This window comes from Prionailurus viverrinus, chromosome B2 (genome assembly GCF_022837055.1).
Source record: "Prionailurus viverrinus isolate Anna chromosome B2, UM_Priviv_1.0, whole genome shotgun sequence".
Classification (NCBI taxonomy): Eukaryota; Metazoa; Chordata; class Mammalia; order Carnivora; family Felidae; genus Prionailurus; species Prionailurus viverrinus.
The window spans coordinates 64,747,546-64,771,836 of NC_062565.1; the positions used below are offsets into that span (position 1 = coordinate 64,747,546).

Here is a 24,291-nt window from a genome sequence, read left to right on the forward strand (position 1 = left end):
CTCCTGATTGGAAAGCATAATTGAACAGTTTCTCCAGCTTTTGCTATTCTGGATTCAACCCCGTATTCATGATGAGGACACACTTTTCCTAGTGTAAGGCTGAGCATATCAAGAGACCTAATACAGGCCCGTTTCTGGGACATGTAGACTCATCCACCAGGTGACTTTGATTAAAGGACTCCAGATTAGAGTGTCAAAAACTTATTGCAACTGCACTGCGGTACAAGATCTTCCTATCCTATACTTTCTTCCCCCTATTCTTCACAGGGTTCAGACCTACATCAGTCAGAAGGGTCCCATTCATTTCCCACCTTTCCCTTTTGTCCTCACAAGAATTTTCTCCAATAAATTTCCTATACATTTAATCATGTCTTAGCTTCTTGGAAAACCTGAACTAATGCACTGTGTATGCATGTGCTTACAAAGTGTGTTTTAAAAAAGCATATAATTTTTAATCAACAGATCTTTTAATAGGCAGGTTTCATCTACCTACCTTTATTGTGATTTATAACATATTTAGTCCTACTGTTGCATTGTTTTCTGTTTGCCAGCCTTTTTTCTTTATCTTTAATTTTCCCTTTCCATGGTTTCAATTTGACTGCTGGTCAGGAAAATCTTGGGATATTGGAATAACAAAGCCTAAACTTTTGGTGGTTTCAAGTCAAGGTTATTTCTCATTCATTCTACATGGTCGTTGAGGGTTGACTTATTGAGTCATTCAGAAATCTAAGCTGATGCAGGCTCCATCTCAACACATGCTTCCTAAGAGAAGCAGAGAAAACAATATGCCAAACACCTACTTGGCTCGTAAAGCTGCCATCTACAGGTGACACAAGCCACTCCCACTCCTATGCCATTGGTCAAAAGAAGTTACTTGGACATCCTGGATTCAAATGGGCAGGGAAATGCAGTGCTATCATGTGTCTAGATAGAATAGGGTGTTTGTGTATTGTCCAATGACTCTATAACTTTTATCCCCCTCTGCTGGGCTGGAAGCTATAAAATATATTTTTATTATTTTAATTATTATTCTCCAATATGTTACATATTTAAATATTACATATTTTCTTAACAAATTCTAGAATGTATATAATATTTTAATCTTCTACCCAGATTTTACTGAGTTATTGTAATGGAGCCATTATAAGATGAAGTAAATTTAAGTTACATTTGTCATGGGATACATCACATTTTGAACTATAAATTTTAAGTGGAATTATTAAAGTAAAGAAGACCTTTAAATTCAGCAGAAAGGAATTATTTTCACAGAACACCATAAAAATTAATTTCAATAGAGAATCTTATTTCCGCATTTGAAAATGGCAAAAGAAAAATAAAATCAGTTATTTAGTAGAGCTGTATGTTTTTCATCAAGGCAAAGCAGCAGAGACAAGTATATGGACAAAGAGTAAAACAACATTAATTACGCTAGCATTCATGAATTGTTTTTCAGTTTATCCAAAATATCTAATTTTAGAACGCTAGTGATTAATGTCCACTAGTAATTTATTTCCTAATGGCTGAAGAAACAAAAGAAGTGATAACCCGTTTTTCTTTAGATTGGGTTTGGATTGCCTTATATAATCATTTTTGTTCTCTTCTTCATTTCCAGATGAGCCCTGAAAGCCATATGTTGAAGAAGCACAAGATGGAAGGAGGCTGAGTTTCTGGGTCACTGTCAGACTAGAAAGGTTTATGTGTACTCTTGGGTGAGTGAGAAATAAGTGTTGCACCAGTAAGATTTGGTGGTTTGTCTGTTACTGTAGCAGGTGTTATCTAAACTAGTACAGTGCCGGAAGGTGAGCTGCCATCTCACACCTATTCTTCCAGCAAAAAAAAAAAAATGTGATTTTAGTTTAATGATATATGATTGTCTATCACTGTAATTCATGTATGTCAGAGGAGAGCAGAAAAAATTGCCTTATAGTCATGGAAGTTATTTTCATATAACCACCTTACGAGCTTTTAAAACTGAAAACAAGCTGTACATAGGTAATGGAGTTCTATTTTTTACTGAAGCAGATTAAATATACATTTTGTTTATTTGGGTGGTATCTCTTTGGTTTGTTTCTATTGAATGGATGCTTACTTAATTACTTTAACCTTAATCTTAACAATTGAAATGAGATTTGAGTAGTCTATAGGATTTTGAAAATTATCATTGGGATGGGTAGGCTGCAAGGTATGTTAAATCTTAGAAAACCAATAATAGGACTTTCCCAGTGAAGCTTGAAAAAGACTGTTTTAGAACCAATAAATTAAAGTTTTGACACTTATGTAAATAATTTGGACTACAGTCTTTTGAAATTGCTTATCTGTTTCTTCTAACAGATAAATATTGAGCCATTGCCATGTATAAACCACCATGCTGGGCCCTCTAGGCAATGCAAAAAGAATATGACAGACTGTCTCACAGTGTCTGCCCTCCAGTATCTTAAATTTTTGAGGTAAGATCTATTCAAATACATAATATGGAATACTATGTTATAAATGCCAAGAGTTATAGGCAGTAAGTGATGCAGGGACTTAATCCTGAGAAGGGATACAGAACCCCTCACTGAAGCAATTCGAGGAGATTTATCAGTAGAGACAGCATTTGTGATGCATCTTCCAAAAAGGGAAGATTTGATGTATTGAATAAATTGAACAGCTATACCCAAAGCATACAAAACAAGGCAGGATGGTTTCTGGCAAGGGTGTCTTCAGACCCTTCCATGATTTTAATAGATAGATTGAGGCATTCTTGACACATGTTGATTGGCATGATTCTGGGATTGTTTGACAAGTCCATTAATCCATAAAAATAAGCAGATTTGCGGTTCCTAGTACATAGGGTGAAGTAAAAATCGTTCTCATATTATAATGCAGAATTGTAACAAATATAGATTTGGTATTGGGAAACTTAAGTTCAGATTCTGACTTCACAGGATAAGCAGAAATAGTCACTCAATGTCTTTGAGCCTATATTAATTCATAGTATGTTATAACTCATCATATGTATTTTATTTGCTTCAACTACAACTTTCATGATATATTTGCAAGAAATATGTTCCAGAGGAAAAAAAAGTCTTCAGCTAGGTCAGGTTTTATTACAAGTAGCTCTACCATTTAACTCTTATAGCCAGTAGATCCAATGATGCTTGAAGTGTTTATGGCAGGTTAGGATGAGATATGGAACTAGTATTAAGGTCGAGTAGAAAAATCACAACAGAAAGGCTGAAGAAAACTTGCATCCTCTTCATCATGCATTATTAAAAAATAGCCCTGGGCTTGCTACTGAATCTTCGTAGATACTGAATATCTGAACAGATGACCATGTTACCTGAGTTGTGACCCGTTTTTCACTGGGTGTTTTCTGATCCATCTAGACAAAGAACTTTCAACATTTCTTTTAGTGCCCTTCTGCTAGAGCCAAACAAGTTTTATATGTCTGAACAAATCTATGTCACTGTAATTTTTGAAGGATATTTTCATAAGTTACAGAATTCTAAATTGACAGTTTTCTTTTTCCTTCAGCATTTTAAAGATGTCACGCCATTGTCATTATACCTTTCCTTGATTTTGATGAAAAGTCTGCCATACATATTACTGGATTTTTCCCCTGAATGTAGCATGCATTTGTGTGTGGGAGTAGGGATGAGAGTACGTGTGTCTCCTTTTTTTTTTTAACATTTATTTATTTTTGAGAGAGAGAGAGAGACAGAGTGCAAGCAGGAGAGGGAAAGAGAGGGAGGCACAGAATCCAGTCAAATGCTGTACCCCTGAGCTATACCCCCATGAGGCACAGAATCCAAAGCAGGCTCCAGGCTCTGGCTCTGAGCTGTCGGCACAGAGCCCAACGCGGGGTCCAAACTCACCAACCGTGAGATCGTGACCTGAGCCAAAGTAGGATACTTAACTGACTGAGCCATCCAGGCCTCCTAGGAGTATCTGATTTTAAGATTTTCTCTTCTCTGTTTTTCAGATGTTTGACTTTGTATTTATCCTATTTGAGATCCACTTCATTTTTTGTCTAGGATCTGTGGGTTGATATCTTTCATCAATTTTGGACATTTCTTGACTATCATCTCAAATATTGGCTCTATTTTCTTCCTATTCTACTTCTTAGAATCAAATACATGTACATTTGAACACAGGTTTTGGATGCTTTTCTCAGTTCTTTAATTTTTTTTCTCCTTTTATTTTAACTTGGATAATTTCTATTAATTTGACTCCTGATTCACTTATTCTTTCTTCTGCTTTTTTTAGGCTACTGTAAAATAAATTGAACGAATTCTACATTTATGACACTGTATTTTTAAATCCTAGAATTTCCTCTTTTTAAAAATAAGTTTCTAGTATTCTACTAAAATGAAGTTCCCCATCTGCATCTATATTGTCTACCACCTTTTCCATTCGTTTTGAAAATGTATGCATATTAAATTTTTATATGCTAATTCCAATATTTTGGTCACATGTGGGTTAACTTGTATTGACTATTTATTGTATTGATGGATGACATTGCCCTGCATGTTTGCATACCACATATATTTTTTTAATTTTATGCCAGAAATTGTATATAAAAGTACTGTAAATATTATTTACTGAAGAAAAAGAAATCCCATGGGGCACCTGGGTGGCTCAGTTGGTTGGGCGTCCAACTTTGGCTCAGGTCATGATTTCACTGCTCATGAGTTCGAGCCCTGCATCAGGCTCTGTGCTGATAGCTAGGTGCCTGGAGCCTGCATCAGATTCTGTCTCTGTCTCTCTGCCCCTCCCCTGCTTGCGCTCTGTCTCTCTTTCTCTCTCTCTCTCTCCCTCTCTCTCTCTCTCTCTCTCAAATATATAAACAAAAAAAACCATTAAAGAAAAAAAAGAAATCCCATGCCTGTGGCAGGCTGCAAGTGATGAAGCTGAAGCAGTCTAAGCTGGAGTTGAGCTAGCTCTGAGTAGCTTTTGTAACATCTGTAGTTCACCACAGGTTTCAAATGTTTTAGGAGAGGAACTGGGACTAGTTTATCTGAGCACCAGTGTAAGTCTTTATGTTTTACAGCTCAATAGCCATCTTTCCATGCCATTCCAATTTTCTTTTTGGTTCCTATGGTGGTCTTTTGGCTCTCTCCTGACTTTCTGAGCTTCACAGACTATTTCTACATTGCTGCTGTGGTCTTAGCTTTTGGCACGCCAATGCCTTGCACTCAAGTAAGGGCTGTGAGTGACTCAGGAGATGATGTTTCTCAGCTCTGCTGTCATGCACACCCAGGTTTTAGTTGCTGTGTACTAGATCCATCTTTTCAAGAAATCTCTCTTACCTTCTTTCCTTGTCCGCAGGCTTTAGAGCACTACCGTGTGCATTCTGTAAGGCTTTGAGTTACAGCAATCTTTCCCTGCTTTCCACTCAGCTTCCATCCTTCAGCTGGCTATACATGTGTTCAGGGAAAGCTCTGATAAAATTAGGATAAATTTGGTGATTGAGCACACTCTCACAGGACCTCCTTCATGACAGCCACCTTGGCTATAAAAAAAGTTGTTAAAATTTTGGCTAGTTTCTCCTTACCTCTGTCTACAGTGGGTTTGCTCCACCTCCTGTGCCCATGGATTTGGGTTTCTTCTCTCCTAGGAAGGGTTCTTCCATTTTGGGAATTTAATCCATTTGTATTTCTTTTTATCTTCAACTCTCTAATAAAAAAAAAACCAAAACCATAATTTTATAATTTGTCTTCTTGTTCTCTTTATTAAAATGAAAGAAGTGGTCTCATGATTTTATATATATATATATATATATATATATATATATATATATGTACACACACACACGTATATATATATATAATATTTTAAATACACAGACATTTTGATGTTTAATCATTTTTTTTCTGCTTCTGTTCTGGGACCTCTACAATGTCTTGTAATTCTATGATCATAACAATACTAAAATGAGATACTATGTTTACATAAATGAGAGCAATGTATTTACTAGTTTTATTATCTTTTGTAAAACTGTTCCTATTTCTTTCAAGGATCATTGCATATTCCACAAACAAAATATCATTAAATTATCATGTGTTGATCTTTCAAATAGATGATTAATCTTCTGTATTACATCTTTGTATTTTATTTTATGCTCTTTATTCAGTTGACACATGATTAGAAACAAATGTTTCTAGGTTATCAAATATGTGCATGAATTTCCTAGATTTAATTTTTCTAAATGATCACAGTGCGTTTCATTTTCTAAAGAAGATATTTGAAATAGCTGTGTGCAGAAGTATTTTAGTTTTTAGTTAAATTATTGAAATTGTTTCAAAAATGTTTGGTCTCTTTCCTTGTTTTGTTTTTGTTGTTGTTGTTGTTGTTGACCTATTACCTAAAGATGATAGACCTTTTTGCCCATTGCCAAGAGCCCAATTATTTATTGTTTAGCAATATACTTTCTGAAGTTCCTAATTTTTACACTCTTTAATCTATTCATCAGTCTCTATCATGCCAGACTCTCCATTCTCTCTACATGAGACACATTTCTCATTTGATAGGGTTGGTCTTCTCACTAGTTGAGAAGTTGATTTACCACTTGTTCAATATAGAGAGAGACCTTGCTACTGACTCAAAGAGACAGGAACCTGGTCAAAGGACATGGACCATAGAATGAAGAAGCTAAGTGTGGTAGGTTGTATTAATGTCAAAATTTTATACCTGCTCCTTATAGGGTACTACTATGAGCCATCCATGTGGGCAGATTATGCTCCCCTGATATCAGGTTTTACCATGTTTAACTTCCTTTGGCCAGGGAAATACGATAACAATGTCATGTGCCAGTTCTGGGCAGATGTACTGAGAACCGTTGCATGGTAGTGCCATTATTCTCTTCCCCCTCCTCTAAGAGTAGCAATGTCCCAAGTATCCCAAGTACTAATCCTTCAGCCTATATCTCAGAAAAAAAGAAAACACATGGAACAAATTATATGTAACATGAACAAGAAATAAACAATTAAAAATTTTTTTAATTATTAATTTTTGAGAGAGACAGAGACAGAGACAGAGACAGAGACAGAGACTGAACATGAGCTGGGGAAGGGCAGATAAAGAGGGAGATCCAGAATCTGAAGCAGGCTCCAGGCTCTGAGCTGTTAGGACAGAGTCCAACGTGGGGCTGGCACTCACGGACCGCGAGATCATGAACTAAGCCGAAGTCGGAAACTTAACCAGCTGAGCCACCCAGGTGCCCTGAAAATAAACAATTTTTGTTGTAAACCATAAAAATCTAGAAGCTATTTCTTCCTGTGGCATAATCTGGTAAAAGTTTGCCAATAGGGAATTTTGGGGTGTATGAATTGGATACTATGTTTATGGCTTGGTTCCTAAAGCAAGTATAGAAGTACAGTTCTTCTGGAAATGTTTAAAATACTGACATGTATTTATTCCTGAAGAATATTTCTTACAGGATTAGAGATAGAAACTTCTTTAAGAACTTCCGTTGATTCCTCAGTGTCATCTAGATGCTCTTTTTTTCTTTTTCCTTAGCATCCAATGCAAACATCTTAAGTGTCTCATGAATTAGATTGTATACTTTTTAGGGGAAGTGACTTTGTCATATTTGATTTTAGGTACAGCATCTAGCACAGTACCCATACCATGCTGATGCTCCTAAATGTTTATTAATATGTATGTACAAATCCACAATCTGAAAAGGCTGAAGTGGCTAATTTGTAGCAAAACCTGACCTGATCTGAACTCATCTGACAACATTATGTGAACTAACACAAAAGTGTTTATAGTCATTAATTAACCTACATGGAATGATAATTTATGAGTTTGGCTTAGGAAATACTAACCATTTTATTGTTGGGTGCTGCTCTAGGCTCCCCGCCACCAGGTGATGTTACGTGATATAGTGTATATGTATTATCTTACCTTTCTAAACTCCCTCCAATTCCGATTTCTAAAACACATCCTGGCTCCAAGAATTTAAGATAAGAGATTGTGGACTTGTGTCAGCAAATCAGCATTTTCTGGACTGTGACCAACCTTTTTTTTTTTTTCTGTAGTTATATCATACATACTTTCATCCTTTATCAGATAAATAGCTTTTTGGATTTTTCAGAGTGATCTTGAATTAATTTATAACTTTTAAGAATTTTATACCTAAACTACATAAAAAGAGCATAATTGAAATTTCTGTATCCACAATTTGGTAATAATGTGATATTACTAACATGTAGATATAAATGTTGATGGCTCTTGTTCATAAAGCCTGCCATGGTACCATTAAAGGAAGATATGTAAATATTGATATACTTTAAATCTATAGAGTAATTTCACTGGGTGAAAGCAGCCAATCTGGGAGTTTAACAAAAAAATTAACTGTGAACAAGTAATTGTTTCTAGTGCCTCTACAAAAGATGTAACGATCATCCTGGATTAGGAATTCATCATTAATAGAGTGTTATAGAGTGGGTAGAAGATCACACACATGCACATGGGTAAGAATCATGTGTTCTGCTAAATAGTACAAATGCATCTCAGTTGTAATAATGTAACTGCAATTTTTTTCTGATCTGTAAGTGGCACTGATAGGTTAGTGTTGGTCATGCTTAAATTTATATAGCTACCACATTTTCTCCATATATAAATTCTTATTTAATCTTAGGTGAAATGGCAAAAAGTATATACACGAGAGTTTTAATGTAGTCCATGCCATTCACTGCTTTTTGATGCGAGCTGCTTTGTATTCTGATTATCTTGCTGCTATAAAATGAACAAAGGGTAACATGGTATTTGATAAAGACAAGAAAACTTTTATTAAACTTTTACAACAGTGAAATAAATTATTCATGCAATTGCATGAATAATGGTATCCATGCTGATTAAATCAGCTAAGAGGAGGCAAAATATTCACGTGCATGGCATGAGTTCCATTTTCAAACAGTTGTAAAATGAAAATGTAATATAAAACAACACAGTAGTCGGTCCCCAAAAGTGAAAGAAAAAAATTGGGAGTACAGTATTAATTCAAAAGAGGAGGGAAAAGTTTAAAGCACTTGGACTTCTGAAATCCACTAGCCAGAAGGAATTTTCAAAGACAGAAAAAATAATCCACCACTTCAAAGGAATTTAATGAAAGAGAAATAGCAAAGATGACTAGGGTGCAGGAGAGACAGACCTAAGGCTTAGAGACGGGAGAGAATGAGCATTTATGCAGTGAACCATTGCATAGCTTATTCTATTTGGGGCTTGAATAAAACAGCTCGTCTCCAAATTGGGCTGTTGGGAACCTGCCAGCGTTTTAGGATGATCTGAGAAAGGACCTGCTGCCGGCAATAAATAAGGTGTCTTCCAGATCTCTGCCACTCACCTTAAGATTTCTGACTATCACTTGTCCTGTCATCAAAACGTTCACAAAAAGAAAGTGTCAGAGTTCATACTTCTTCCCTTTCCACATCACTGAGCACAAGAAATGGCGGAGAAAACCCCTGCCACCCACAGAATTCCAAAGAGCTGAGTGCACGCTGCAGAACACACTGACAAAGTAGGAGGAGAGGAAAAATAGCTCATACTTGAGCCCAGCAAAGTAGTGGGGAGGGAAAAAAGGGCACATGGGGGAAGGAGACTGATCAAATAGGAGCATTCCTTACCAACCATGCACAAACCCACCTTCAGAAAAATTCTTCACCGCAGGGACGCCTGGGTGGCTCAGTCGGTTAAGCATCCACTCTTGATTTTGGCTCAGGTCACGGTTGGTGGGTTCAAGCCCCAGCGCAGAGCCTGCTTGGGATTCTCTCTCTCTCCGTCTTTCTCTGTCCTTCCCCTGCTGGCTTGCTTTCTCTCCCCCCCCCCTCTCAAAATAAATAAAAACATTAAACAAAATTCTTTGCCACAGATAAGATGCTCTTTTATTGCCAGGCAGTCCCTCTGATTAGGGTGTTGGCATCTGGGCCAACATGCAGGAATGACTGGAGACCACTGGTGACTGTAGGACTCACTTCTGACAGTCAGCCAGCAAGCATGGCGAGGCCTTCCTGACGGCTCCCCTGCTTGCCACTTGGTCTGTTTGATTGGTTCTTTGTCCCGCTTGGTCAGTGCTGGTGCCATGCTTCCTGTTCTTTCCAACTATCACCTCTGTTCTTAATCCAAGCTGCTGAGAGTTCCTGGAAGAATTCTGTCACCCCCAGGGGAACTCTTCCGTTTCTCCCTCTGTTCCTTCTTCTTCCTTCTGTGTCCCTATGTCCCCCTCCTTCCTTATTTGCCTTCTCTTCTGCCTAGACCTGCGGCTTCCCTGAGGCACCTGTGGGTCTTTGAAGCTTTTTCAGTCTAGGAGACCTTTTATTAGGCGTAGGAGTAAAGAAAGAAAGGTTATGGAATTTTCACTGAAAACCCTTTGCTCCTCAGGGGAGACATATTATAACATATACCTATTTTAGTCTTACCTTATACTTTGAGAAAAGCCATTTGTTTGTAATCCCGGGGCCCCTAGTCCTGCCAGTTTTCCAAGGCTCCTTCTTTCTTTGGAGACTCAAACTGAGCTGAGCTCCCAGCCTGCCAGACTGAAGCAAGTCCTTGAATATTTCTGAGCATCCCTAGTGAATGTCTCACTGCTACATAAAGCTATTATGGCTTCTGCTTGTCACTTCTTACCCAGGACACTGCTCCTACACCACACTCCACCAACTATCTCATTATTCTTTTCTAGGCTGCTGCTACTATCCCTCTATTTCCCAAACCCAAAGCTATTGCACTTGACAGGATTAATGAACACTTGTAGGGAACAAGAGGGGATTTAAAATACAGAGTGGGAAAATGCTTTTAAACAATCACTATCAGTCTATGTACTGCCTTTCAGAGGATCCCTTTGGTTTCTCCCCCTTCTTGCCTCTGACCACAATTGCCACATATGGTGCCCTGGTCCATAGTTCCTTTCTTAGGCCCTCTCCTCATAGAACAGAGAGCTCCAATCCCTATCTCTGGGCCTGTAAGAGGAAGCAAAAACCATTATTGAATGTTTTATTCCAGCAGTGTCATGCTACCCTCTAAGAAGGCAACTGATAATATTTTTAAAAAAATAGAATATAGTATACATAAATCCTGTTCCAAACTATAGGCATTTGGATGTTTCAGAAGTCAGGGCTTCGCTGACAACAGAGGTGAGGTACATCCATTCCATGCCCATGACTAAACAAGGGTCAGCAAAGTGGTTTCTCTCACACAAAGCAACAGTTTGAAAGTAGGTTGTTCAGTGATGGTGCACCAGGGACAATCTGAGAAAAATCTCTATTAAATAAATACTTTGCAACATAGTGCTGAAATTGAGAAGTATTTAAATGCCAATGATCCCATTTCTCTTTATATACCAAACTATGCTGCCGCTAGTGATGGCCCTGTTAGGTAATGATGCTACCTCTAAGAAAGAAGAATGGCCTTTCCCAAATCATAGGCTTTGTTCTTGCATGGTATAATGTTGTGCCTAGTGAGTATGACAAGATTGAACTGTTAACAATATTTTTTAAGTCCTATATGTGTTAGGAATTGAACTTGGATAAAAACATGATTAAACTGTGGTCCCTGCCTTTACATCGCTTCCAGTCTAAAAGGAGAAACAAAGTTATAAAGCACATAGTGTCTTTTACACAGTAATAAAAATGCATGTAGGATATAATGAGTGCATGGTCACTTGTGAGAGGGATGAGGGGAGGAGCAGAGGAAGAAAGTTCTTCATTGAGTAGGTCATGCTTGAGTTGAATCTTGATGATGAGTGTTGTGTTCCAGGTGGACAAAGTTGGGAGTGATGGTGGTGGATTTTTGAATTTGTCTAAAGTGAAGAGTGTGAAAAAGGATGCATGAGAGCCCTTCTCTACTTGTGTCAGACAACTTCCTCTCCTCACCACGTTTTTGGAACTCTTTTCCATCACAGCTGTTAGTATTTTCAAAATAATATAAAATATAGGAGATGATACCCCATTAAAACCAAACAGGATCAGCTTTGGGGTTCAGAATGACACATTCCTGAAGCAGATGAAGTGATTCCTCCACCTTTTTCTCCATCACCAAATCTTTAATGTATTATACGTTCCACTATCTCTAAATGCTAATGGTAAAAACATCAAATCCATGACCAAGGTGGGGGGAAAATGAAGACAGCGTAATCATGTCAGTGATAGATCTATATTTACTCAGTAAAGGCGTGACTGGACTAAATTATGAGTCCTGTCTGTCAAACTGCACAAAGTATAGACAAGTTGCTGATCTCAGAATTTATAACATGTACTTTTTTTTATATTTGAACTTGTTCATATAAGGAAAAATTTTAAGAGTCCATTCCAGTCTACATTTATAACTGTTGTATAGCTTGAAATATATTTCCATTGTGTAAACTAAATTCATGAGGAATAAAAACTAGTTGAAATATGTTTAATATATTAAAGTTCAGATGTGCCTTGTCCTGTGATAGAGGGATGCAGGAAATTCTAGAATTTGCATGTGCAGGGAAAGACTATATCCCCCACTGCCTATAAGCATGTGAGTTTTTCCTATCCCTGCCATGTTTTCTATGTCAGGGAGACCCAGATCTTTTAAGGGATGTGAACAGGGAAGAAATAGATATTGCCTCAAAAACTCAACTGTGTGTAAGTTGAATTTTTTGAGTGCCCCTTTCTCTGTAGTGAAAGTGTGCTTTAGGTGAGAAGGCATTAACATCTAATTGTTATCATAGTGGAAAACTGTGGAAAACAATAGAGGAAGGGACTAAGAGAAAAATTAGTGAAATGATGGGCTGTTTGTCCAAATCCCTTCAGTGTGCTCCCAACCCTTTCAGTAAAAATCAAAGACTGGACAGCCCTGTACGGTTCATGCTCCAAGCTCAGTATTTCAGTGAGACCCTATCTCTTTCCACTTCTCCCCTGGCTCAGTCCAGTCTAGCCATACTTGATCCTTTGCTTTTCTTGAACACGAGGCATTCTTCCACTGCACATCTATGGTACTGGCTGCTGTCTCCATCTGTAAGCTCTTTCACCAGAAGTCCTCACTGCTCACTCCTTTAGTTCATGTCTCAATGTCATCATCTTCTTAGTGAGGCCTCCCCATTACATTTAAAATTTCAACAAAGTGCTCCCATCTCTATCACTCTGCACTTTCTTTTTCCATCTCCTGCTTACAATTTCTTCATTGCCCTTTTCCCTCTCTGCTTTACTGAGTACTTTACTTTTTTGTTTATTGACTCTCTGTAGAAGGTAAGACAGTGATTCTTTATTTTTCTTTTCCACTACTGTGTGACCAAATACTGGGCACCAGTGGTCACCTGATCTTTTTGATACGACGGTGCCTGCCTCCCATAGTCCTGGCTGTTTACTCTTTCCTGAGTGCAGCCATGGTGTGGCCTTGTGTGGCATGGTGTCCTCTTCTCCTGGACTGTGAATGTATGTGACTAGGAAACCCCGTGGCATGCATCTGTCCAGTGTCAGGTGTGTTTGGTCATCCTCATAACCCTGGGGCAGGGATCCCTCCCTCACCTATAAGGTGAATAGGAGGAAATTAAAACAAAGAGATGCTACGAGGCAAGACATATACAAGCATCAGTAATATAATTGAGAATGTCTAAGCAGGTGGTAAATGAGGATTAAGTAAAAGTACTGTGGGAGTTCAGAAATATTTGCATAATTAGTTTAATAAACAAAGGCTTTTATGAAAAATTATAATAAAGACGTAGAATACAAATGACTAGCACATGTCCTATTTAGGGCACCATTCTGGGTTATTTCTGCCTTCTATTGTCTTTGAGCTGTTTTACAATTGTAAGTTGCAGAAAACTGATAATAATGCAAATGACTTTTGACCACAAAAATAAAAAATAATTGTACCTGGTAAAATGCAATTGATTGTTGCCCTTTGGATAGACCCACTTTGCATCTCTTTATAATTTCACTTCAAAATTCCTTTAGACACACACACACACACACACACACGCAAATTTCTTAGAATTCTCCTTTGCACCAGTTGTAACATTTCACTGTTTTTGTCATTAATTGATGAGTTAAATAAGATCTGTGATACACATTCATTTTATATTTATATGAAAGGCATAATTTTATCCTTAAAAAATTACCCTTCAGTAATGTCATTTCTATGAAAACATAAAAAATGGCTTGTACTGTCCTCTCCTTCTTCTGGTCATAAGCCACTAAATTTTGAACAATATGGTAAATTATAATGAATTCAGGCATGTGAGATTATGGCTGTGTCTACATGAAAGCGAACATCTGGAGGAAACATGAAAATTTCAGGCAGCCAAAATTGAGATACTTGGCTCTGAGTAGATGAAACATCTGGATTTTTGAGAATTGATTCATTTCCATCCATTTCTACCATTTTGGCTTTATTCAGACAGTGCCTTTCTTCTGACCCCATACCTTTTCCTAGCACTCCACAGACACCCTATCTGTTGTATAGAAAGGGTTTATTTTTTTCTACCCCTCTCCACTCCTCCACATAGTACACATGACAATAGACTCTATTTTTACTTAATTGTTACTTAAACTATTGCTTGAAGCCATCAATAAGGACAAAGGAAAAGAAAGACATTTATATTTAGTGTACCTGAGAAGTAATTTTATTCTGGCTTTTCAGTAGGTAATTACAAGATTTTTTTTTCATTTATTTTCATACAGTTTTGTGGGTTTTCTTTCCTTGAGAGCTGTTTCTGCTAAATATTCTACAATATAACATATGAACACTTAAGAAATATATCTGTCCATTTTGTTTTCAGCATCACACTCTTAATAAGGGGGAAAAACATTGAAGACTCATGATGTGCTTTAGAAAGTACTTAGATATATCATAGAAACTCAAGACCATGACTAGGGAGGAAGGTCATAGAGCCAAAAATATACCTGGACCTGAAAGTACAATGTAGCATTCACTTCAGTACCTTGAATTGTGAGTCTAAGTAGTCAAAGCCAAATTGTCAAACCAATGACTTTCACTTTTATTTTTTATTATAGATTTACCACTTGGCAAACTGTTACAACAACAACAGCAACAAAAAAATCCCAAAGAGTGCAGAAAGAACTAGTGCAGTGGGTTGTCCCAGTTTATATTCAGTTCCAGTTTATATTCAGTTTTGTCAATTTGACCTTCACAGGTCTGTAATTACTGTAATCACAGCCTGCTGAACGTGCTAACAATCAAAGCATCCCAATTTGAACAGTTCAACAATAGCCTTTTTAATAGGGGTAAAACCATGCCAAAAAGACTGGCTGCTTTACTTCCAGCCTTTTCTGAAGACACTGGACAATAGGGAACAGGTATCAGGCAATTCACCTCTTAAAAGTAGGCTGTGCAAGTCTGTTACTAAGAGAACCACTATGTGACCAAAAAGAGGGTGCCCTCCACCCCTTTGTGGCTGATTCTTCCTAATGTTGCCTGATGATGTGGGCGGAATATCTACTTTTAGGGGCCTCACTTTTTAAAAAAATATATAATTTATTGCCAAATTGGCTTACATACAACACCCAGTGCTCATCCCAACAAGTGCCCTTCTCCATGCCCATCACCCACTTTCCCCTCTCCCCCACCCCCATCAACCCTCAGTTTGTTCTCTGTATTTAAGAGTCTCATGGTTTGTCTCCCTCCCTCTCTGTTTGTAACTTTTTCCCCCTTTTCTTTCCCCAGTGAGACCCTCACTTTGAACACCCAGTGGTGGCTATGCCATTTTCAAAGGTCAAAAGAATTAGTAAAATTGGTTAGTGTGAGATAGCCCAAAATGCATAGCTGGTATTAGGGACTTCTTTTCTACCAAGTAATAGGGAGAACCATAGTGATTTATAAGCATGTTAACCTCAGGCTTGCCCTGCATTTTCTGTTGTTTCCCTCTACTGTCACCATAGATTTACTGTGAATTATCTATGACATCATTCTCAATACCTCGTGGACAAAAAGAGACATTTATAAGATTCTAAGATTAGAATAGAGTTTGGTCTTGAAAACAGAGTTTTTGGTTCATGTTTTTGTCGTTGTTTTGTATTTGCTGAGTGGTTCTTACATGAATTATAATCTATAAATCTGTATTTGTACAGCTCTAGAGTGTCATGGCTCAAAGGAAATTAGAAAATATTTAGCCTATATCTTTAACTTTTCTTTTTTGCCAAAGTACCCTTTTAACAAGCTAAATCAGTGTATAAAAACAAATAAAAGCAGAGCTTCTCTGAGTCCAGACACACACATATAATCTTACCAGCTAAGTTGTCTCTTTTATTAACTCTCCCCAGCCCCCAACATAGCAGAACTCTAAGGCTCCACAGAACATAGTTTGAAATTTAATCCAAGGTTCCAAAGCCTAGAGAGATAAAGTGACTTAGCCAATGTCACTACTAACTTCTGGAGTCCCTTTCCCTGACCAACTGAGTGAACCACAAATAAACACTAAAAATATCTTGGCAAACAATTACTTATCCCTCTGTTACATATTTTTTCCTTTGTTTTCTCCTACTCTTCCATTCTACTCCAAAAGACAGGCAAGTACTTTCCTAGTGATTTTGGTTCTGGTGGCAGCAGGACTAGTCAAATCAACCCACCTTCCAGAAGCAGCCTTGATTAGAAAAGGAGGGGATGCTGATAGCACTGACAGCACTAAAAATGAGAACCAGTTTTCACTAAAGGTAATTAGCGCACTCACTTTCTGGGATACATATCCAGGTTGAGAAATAACCTCTCCAAAGGCTGATCTCTCTCACTGCCAAAGTGCAATGTGTGCTAGGCAAATGAGAACATTACAGAATGTATATCTCCACTGATTTTGTCTGAAGGTATGGAAAACTACCCTGCTTGCTTGGGAAACTCAGATTCTCTTTGTGAAACAGTCTTACAGATACTATAGAAAGTGGCCAGAGTGAATTCACTGGAAATGCTTACACTTTCATTAGTTTTCATCCCTTATTTACTATCAAGAAAGACAGTGTTTGGGGCTCACTTGTTGATGAAGGTCCTATGTTGGACCACTTCTATGTCCAGAAGAGACATTAAACTAGGAGCAAGTCAGCATAAATGGAACGTAAAATATCAGGATGGAGAGGACATGTAGAACAAGAAGCAAAACTAATATTTATTGAGTGACTACTGTGTAACACTTACTCTTCTAGGTCCTCTCTTTGCTTATTTTATGAGTGTAATAACCCAATATGAAAGTCACTATTATCCCTAAGACACATAAAGATCACAGGGGCAAGGTGACCCAGCTCTCCAGGTCCTGGGTCTGTCTGGTGACACTCATTTCAAAGTCATTTCATAGAATTATGATGGAGGTTGAGTAATGTTAATGATTTTGAGCTTTACGATTCAGAGGCTATGAAGAGATATAAAGAGTTCCTAAGATGGCCTTGTATGTGTTCCTCAAGAACCCTGCGATTTAATTAAAGGCAAAAGAACATGACACCTTAAGGTCCCAGCTTGCTAGTGTATTAAATAAGTTACCACCATTTAACCTTTGAGGACTAACTGGAATATGTAATTTGTAAGCCAAATGTAACACTATTTTTAGGATGAGTGGGTAAAAATAAATCAGTAATGGAAATGAATGAAAGTGTTAGTGTTTCTAAAATATTGTTTAAGGAGTTGCCAAAAAATTAAGTTATATTACTTTTTCTGAGTAAATAATAGACTTCAATTATCAAACACCTTTTTATAAGTATCCAATAGGAACAAATAGTTATGAATATTGTATGTAATGTACTACTTCTAACATTCTAAAGTCCTTATATTAATCACTATTTAGGACTGTTCTGTGTATCTACATTTGCTCAGAGTGTTGGAAAAGTGCCCTGTAGGAATGAGCAAAACTGATGCACAAAGTGAGGAAGGAAAATTTAAATACAAAGCAATTTCTCTAATAAAATGCTCAAGCAGTCTAGAGTAATTTGGGTGCTTGGTGAATCATTGCTTAGCAATTCATGAACACTGTGGGTGCTTGGAATTCAATTCCATTGTCCTCTATCTGAATTGCTTTGAAAAAAAGGTCACATGAGAAGGAAAGGAAGTTTTGACTTTCACATGCCTGTTATTGCTAAGGAAACCACTTCCTCAGTATTCACATATTCAGCATGTCTTCAGTTTTGGCTTCCATACAAATTACATCTTGGTACTGCATTAAGAAACAAACAAGGGTGGAGAATATTTTAAAAACTCAACTATGACATGTTCACAGACAAAAAGAGGAGCATTCTGAGATGCCCTTTCTATTCTGAAGTACTCTAGGTATGCCTGGATGGAGTCTCTAAGAGCTAACAGGATGTCTGAGATGCTAGGGAAGTGGCCTGTGATCTGCCAATAAACAAATGAGAAGCTAATACAGCTCTGTTGTATTTTCTGATTGGCAATGGCTCTGAACTATCTCCTACTTGTAGTTGCGGACAAAGAAACAGGAGATGAATTACCATGTTCTAGGACTGAGTGTTCCTTTCCAATTCAAATTGCAGTAAGAAATAAAAATGGTTAGTCTTCCTTCCAGTGTGTAGATTATATAACTTGTCTCCTTTTTTGTTTGTTTTGTTTTGGTTTGCTTTTTGTCTTTTAAGAAGAAAAAAAGAATAAAATGAAGGGATATTTTAGAATGACTGGGGTCATCAATGGGCCTGATTGCTAATACAGCTCAACTCAGAAGTAGCTATTTTTGCTCAAGTGGATCTTAACTATTTGGTGGTTTCTTTGCTTTTATTTATTTTTCTATTTTTAACCCAAATAGAAAGATCTTGTGTAAACTGCCTCTTTATCCACTGTAGAAATACAACTATTTTTATTTCTCCCTGTTGCTGGGAATAATGATTAGTACCCAGAAGGTCACAAATCTGACATGTCTGGGGTCCATCTGTTTAACTATCCTGATTCTTTCAGCAACAAGATTTATTGTTCATCCTCCACCTTTTAGTTCTCAACCTTGTTCATGAATCATAGGTTCAGGAAAAAATTGCACTGTTATTAAGAGCAATCTACAAACAACTACTCTATACTGAACTTACAACAGAGGAGTGCTCGTTTGTTAATACATGGCGGCAACTATGAAAGAGGAAATTCTTAGTTATAATAAAGCTAGAGTCATAGCATTAGCTGAGCATTTGAGACATTTTATGTCCACAAAACAGTAGAGTTAATATCAAATGGGTACATTAAGCATTTAAAATGCATTGCTTTAGAACTCATGGATTTGATTTTTATCTTTAGTGTTTGAGAAAGCTAAATATTTTGAGTGACAGAGAAAATACAGAAAGATGTTTATTTACTTATTTATTGATGATCATTGGTGCACACTTGCCAGAACTTGCTGTAAGCACTCTATTTTTGGATATACACTATGAAAAAAATTTGTAAACATTATAATATGCTTTGGTTTCAAAAAGAACTGGGATGATGATGATGATGATAATAATGACAGGAATAGAAATAGTTAATGTATATTGAGAATTTAATAAGTGCTAGTCACTGGGGTAATAGTTTACCTATATTATGTCATTTCATCCTTACAACAACCCTGTGAGGTTGATACAATTTTTATCTCTGATCTTCACATGAAAAACTGAGACTCAAGGAAGTTAAATAATTGCTTAAGTTCACTCATTTAGTAAGCTACAGGGCTAAGATTTGAAAACTAGTAGCCTCTCCCCAGAGTCTGAACTCTTAACCACTGTAGTAGGTGTTTATATAGAGAAAGCCTTTGACATGAATTGAGATGCCATTAGGCTGAAGTAAGCAAAGGATCCCCTCTTCCTGTCCCAGCAAGCCATGTATATGTGTGTGTGTGTGTGTGTGTGTGTGTGTATGTGTGTGTGTGTGTGTGTGTGTGTGTGTGTGTGTGTATAGGCAGATACCAAAGTCCTCTGGATAGGGAGGGGGTCATCCCCAGCACCAGTCATCCAGGAAAAAGAAGGTCTTAAGTGAGAAAAAGAGGGAACACTTGGGGGGAACACTTGGGTGAGAGAGAAGGTCTTGGTGTGGGTGTCTGGGTAGTAGATGTGCTAAGGTAACAGTGACTCTCCCTACCCCACCATCCTTGCTGGCCTCCTGGGGACAGACTAGGAATGTAACAGAGAGCCCTGTAGTAGACAAAAAGATGAGGAAGATAAGTTATGTCTTGTTAAACTGGAAAATCAAGTTTCATCTTGTGCCCTTCATCTACTTCCTTTAGTAAAGTCACATTTAAATGTTCATTCTGTCAAAGAGATGCTCCAAGGATACTAAGGGAAGGATCATGAGGCTATGTTTTGTCAAAATAAATTTCTAGGCCCAAGATGGAGCTGGTTTTGTACAGGGTGCCATATCAGCAAACCAAAACTTAGTTAACTTTCTTGTTCCTGTAAATCGTCCCTTGACCAGAAATGAAATCTATCCAGTCAGCTAATTCCCAAATGCCTAGCCATCTCTGGGCCTTCTCACCCCAAACAAGGTTGACTGTGTTTTATTTTTCTCTGGTTTGTTCTTTATTCTTTATACTATAAAAGCTTCCTGCCATCTTCCCCATTTTGCAATTCTCCAAAAGGAGAATGGTGCGTGAAGTGTTAAAGTTTGTATCACCCAAGTTATCTCCTTTAGTCATGTCTTAACAGTTAGGATCTAACATTAAAGGGAAATTGGAACTCTCCATACCTCCTTACTCTTTGAACCAAAGGTTAAGATTTCACCAAGGGAAGGGGTGAATCTAGTGGGAAGATTGAAGCATCAATATCAGATCACCTTAGGCCATGAAGAGATCCTTCTTTGATTGCCAAAGTTAGAAAATTCAGCCTGTTTTCCTGCCTTCTTTTCTTCTTCCTCTTTCTTTCTCTCTCTTTCTTTTCTTTCTTTTTTTCTTTCTTTCTCTCTTTTCTTTTCTTTTCTTTTCTTTTCTTTTTCTTTCTGGAGGCATTCTCTCCACAACATCTCAAAATATTTCTCCAACTAGTTCTGCAATTCTTCAAATTCTCACTGTCCTGGGTTAAGGCATTAAAGGCCACAATTAAATGCAAATGATACCAAAGCACCTTCACTGACGTTCTACCTAGCTAGTTAAATGGCAGCAATCCCCACCCAGTTGCTGAAGCCCAAATCCTAGCTATTCTTGATTCTTCTATCCCTTCATTTAATTTAGCATTCATAGGTGTCCAATCATATAAAAACATCCTGAATTTTCCCTCTTCTCTCCATCAGCACCACCTGTCATCTGGGCTGCTGTGGCACCCTTGTAATTTGCCCAGCTTCTTCCATACTTGTCTCTTTTTAATTTGTTCTCCACATATCAGTCAGGGTGAACTTTTTGCAATTTAATGAGAGTACATCACTCCTCATCTTAAAATCCTCTGGTGACGTCTCCTTGTGTTTAGAATAGGTCCCAAGCTCCTACCCTGATGTATGAAGCCATATATGGTCTGGATCTGCCTATTCCTTGAAAGGCTTCTCCATTATTGTCCCTTCAACCACCATACTCCAGCTGTAACTGAGGCATTTTGACTGTTCTCTGAATATGCCAAGCTCATTCCTGCCCTAGGGCCTTGGTACAAGTTGTTTTCCCTTTCTAGAATTTTCTTCCTCCTTGTCTTCACATGGCTCACTCCTCATCCTTTATTTTTTTTTATTTTTTATTTTTTATTTTATTTTTTAGTTTTTTAAATTTACACCCAAATTGGTTAGTATATAGTGCAACAATTATTTCAGGAGTATATTCCTTAGTGCCCCTTACCCATTTAGCCCATCCCCCCTCCCACAACCCCTCCAGTAACCCTCAGTTTGTTCTCCATATTTATGAGTCTCTTCTGTTTTGTCCTCCTCCCTGTTTTTATATTATTTTTGTTTCCATTCCCTTATGTTCATCTATTTTGTCTCTTAAAGTCCTCATATGAGTGAAGTCATATGATATTTTCTCTGACTGACTAATTTCACTTAGCATAATACCCTCCAGTTCCATCCACGTAGTTGCAAATGGCAAGATTTCATTCTTTTTGATTGCCGAGTAATACTCCATTGTATATATATACCACATCTTCTTTGTCCATTCACCCATAGATGGAAATTTGGGTTCTCTCCATACTTTGGCTATTGTTGATAGTGCTGCTATAAACATGGGGGTGCATGTGTCCCTTCGAAAAAGCACATGGATCCCTTGGATAAATGCCTAGTAGTGCAATTGCTGGGTCGTAGGGCAGTTCTAATTTTTATTTTTTTGAGGAACCTCCATACTGTTTTCCAGAGTGCCTGCACCAGCTTGCATTTCCACCAACAATGCAAAAGAGATCCTCTTTCGCCACATACTCGCCAACATCTGTTGTTGCCTGAGTTGTTAATATTAGCCATTCTGACATTATGGTTTTGATTTGTATTTCCCTGATGATGAGTGATGTTGAGCATTTTTTCATGTGTCAGTTGGCCATCTGGATGTCGTCTTTGGAGAAGTGTCTATTCATGTCTTTTGCCCATTTCTTCACTGGATTATTTGTTTTTTGGGTGTTGAGTTGGATAAGTTCTTTATAGATTTTGGATACTAACCCTTTATCTGATATGTCATTTGCAAATGAACTACTGGGACCTCATAAAAATAAAAAGCTTCTGCATGGTGAAGGAAACAATCAACAAAACTAAAAGGCAACTGACAGAAAGGGAGAAGGTATTTGCAAATAACATATCAGATAAAGGGTTAGTATCACCCCTCATTCTTTAGATAATACTTTGAATATTACCTTTTCAGAGATGACCTCTCCATCCTCCCCACTGAGGTGGCTGAGTCACTCACATCATTGCTGGTTTCCTCCTCCTAGAAGGTAGGTTTCATGAAAGCAAAGGCCTTATCTGTCTTGTTCACTATATGATACCTGAGGCCTAGAAATGTGTTGACACTGTGGAGAAGCTCACTGAACGCTGGTGAAAGAGAAACCAACCCTTGTTATTAACCATTATTATTGAGTTCAATTCAGATTATAGCCAACTACTGAGCTGAAGATCTGAGGAAGCACAGAGCAGTGAAGTTTTTCATGGATACAGGGGTGATGGGGGATGGATATAATTGAATCAAAATCTGTTTCATAATTAATGTGGCCTTAAACAATGACAATGGGGATATTTATATTAATGATTCTAAAGTTTTTGCTTCTACCTTAGCACTTACCACTAGTCTGAATTGCAGCTGTTAATTCACTGTCTATACCTATCAGTCAGGATTGTCTGGGTTAAGGTGGAATAAAAACAAACTACTCCCAAATCTCTCATTGACTTAAGATGAGTGAAATTTATATCTTAATCATGATATACACTCATCACTTTTGCTTATTTGTAAGCCCTCAGTGACCCAATCAGATAGAGGAGCCACCATCTTGAACTTGCTAATGGCTCTGCTGGAAGGGAAGTAAAAGACATAGCATAATGAATTACATATTAGCTTTTTAAGGATTCTACCCAGAAGTGACACATATCACTTTACTCACATTTTATTCATCAGAGTAAGTCATGTCACCTTCAAAATTTAATTGGATGGATAAGTACAAAGAGAAACAGAATAGTACTAATGTCTACCATTGGCCATCAAAAGGAGAAGATAGGGAGATACAAGGTGATCACTGATACATAGAAACTATAAGAACTTTCTGGGCAGAAGTGATGGCCCTTGAGTGGTGAGAAATACTGCTTGATTGGACCCCAATTCTTCAACGAGGAAATGATGAGCAGTTTTCCTACTTCTGGCCAATAGAAGATTGGGGGCAGAATCATTTTTAGTCTCAGACATTCACTTTTTCATGCAAGGCTGTTTTCTCTTTGGCAGTACATCTGTCTTAAAGATTTACTAAGTTTCTGTGTTGCTTATTCTCTGTTTTCCTCATCAAAATGTATTCCCTTTTTTTTGCTTTGTTTTGTGCTCCAGGAACTGACTTCTATTGACTGCATTATCCAAACTCCCCTACCCTCTGGCGTTTTGAATTGGTGAATATGAAGCACAGTGTCTTAGTCTGTTCAGGCTGCTGTAACAAAATGCCACAGACAGGGTAGCATATAAACACAGAAATTTATTTCTCATAGTTTGGAGATTGGAAGTCCAAGATTGGGGTACCAACATGGTCAGGTGAAAACCCTCTTCTAGACTGCAGATTTCCGCCTTGTATCCTTACAGGGTGGAAAGGGTTAGGGAGCTCTGTGGGGTTTCTTTTATAAGGCACTAATCCTATTCCTGAGGGTTCCACTCTCATGACTTAAGCCCTTCTCAAAGTCCCCATCTACTATACCACCACCTTTGTGGATTAGGATTTCAACATACGAATTTTGGGGGAGTATCTCCTCATCTTTAATTGATACCTTAACTCTGACATGCTTCTATAAACTGTC

The 24,291-nt window shown here is 37.7% G+C and overlaps 1 long non-coding RNA gene across 1 annotated transcript in view; it reads left to right on the forward strand.

Moving 5' to 3' along the window:
- LOC125166788 (uncharacterized) overlaps positions 1 to 24,291 on the forward strand; it is a 151,110-nt gene that overhangs the window by 35,795 nt on the left and 91,024 nt on the right. Inside the window, exons 2-3 of the long non-coding RNA XR_007152540.1 lie at positions 1,613 to 1,709; positions 2,332 to 2,447. This is a non-coding gene — a long non-coding RNA (uncharacterized LOC125166788). The remainder of the gene's footprint in view (positions 1 to 1,612; positions 1,710 to 2,331; positions 2,448 to 24,291) is intronic.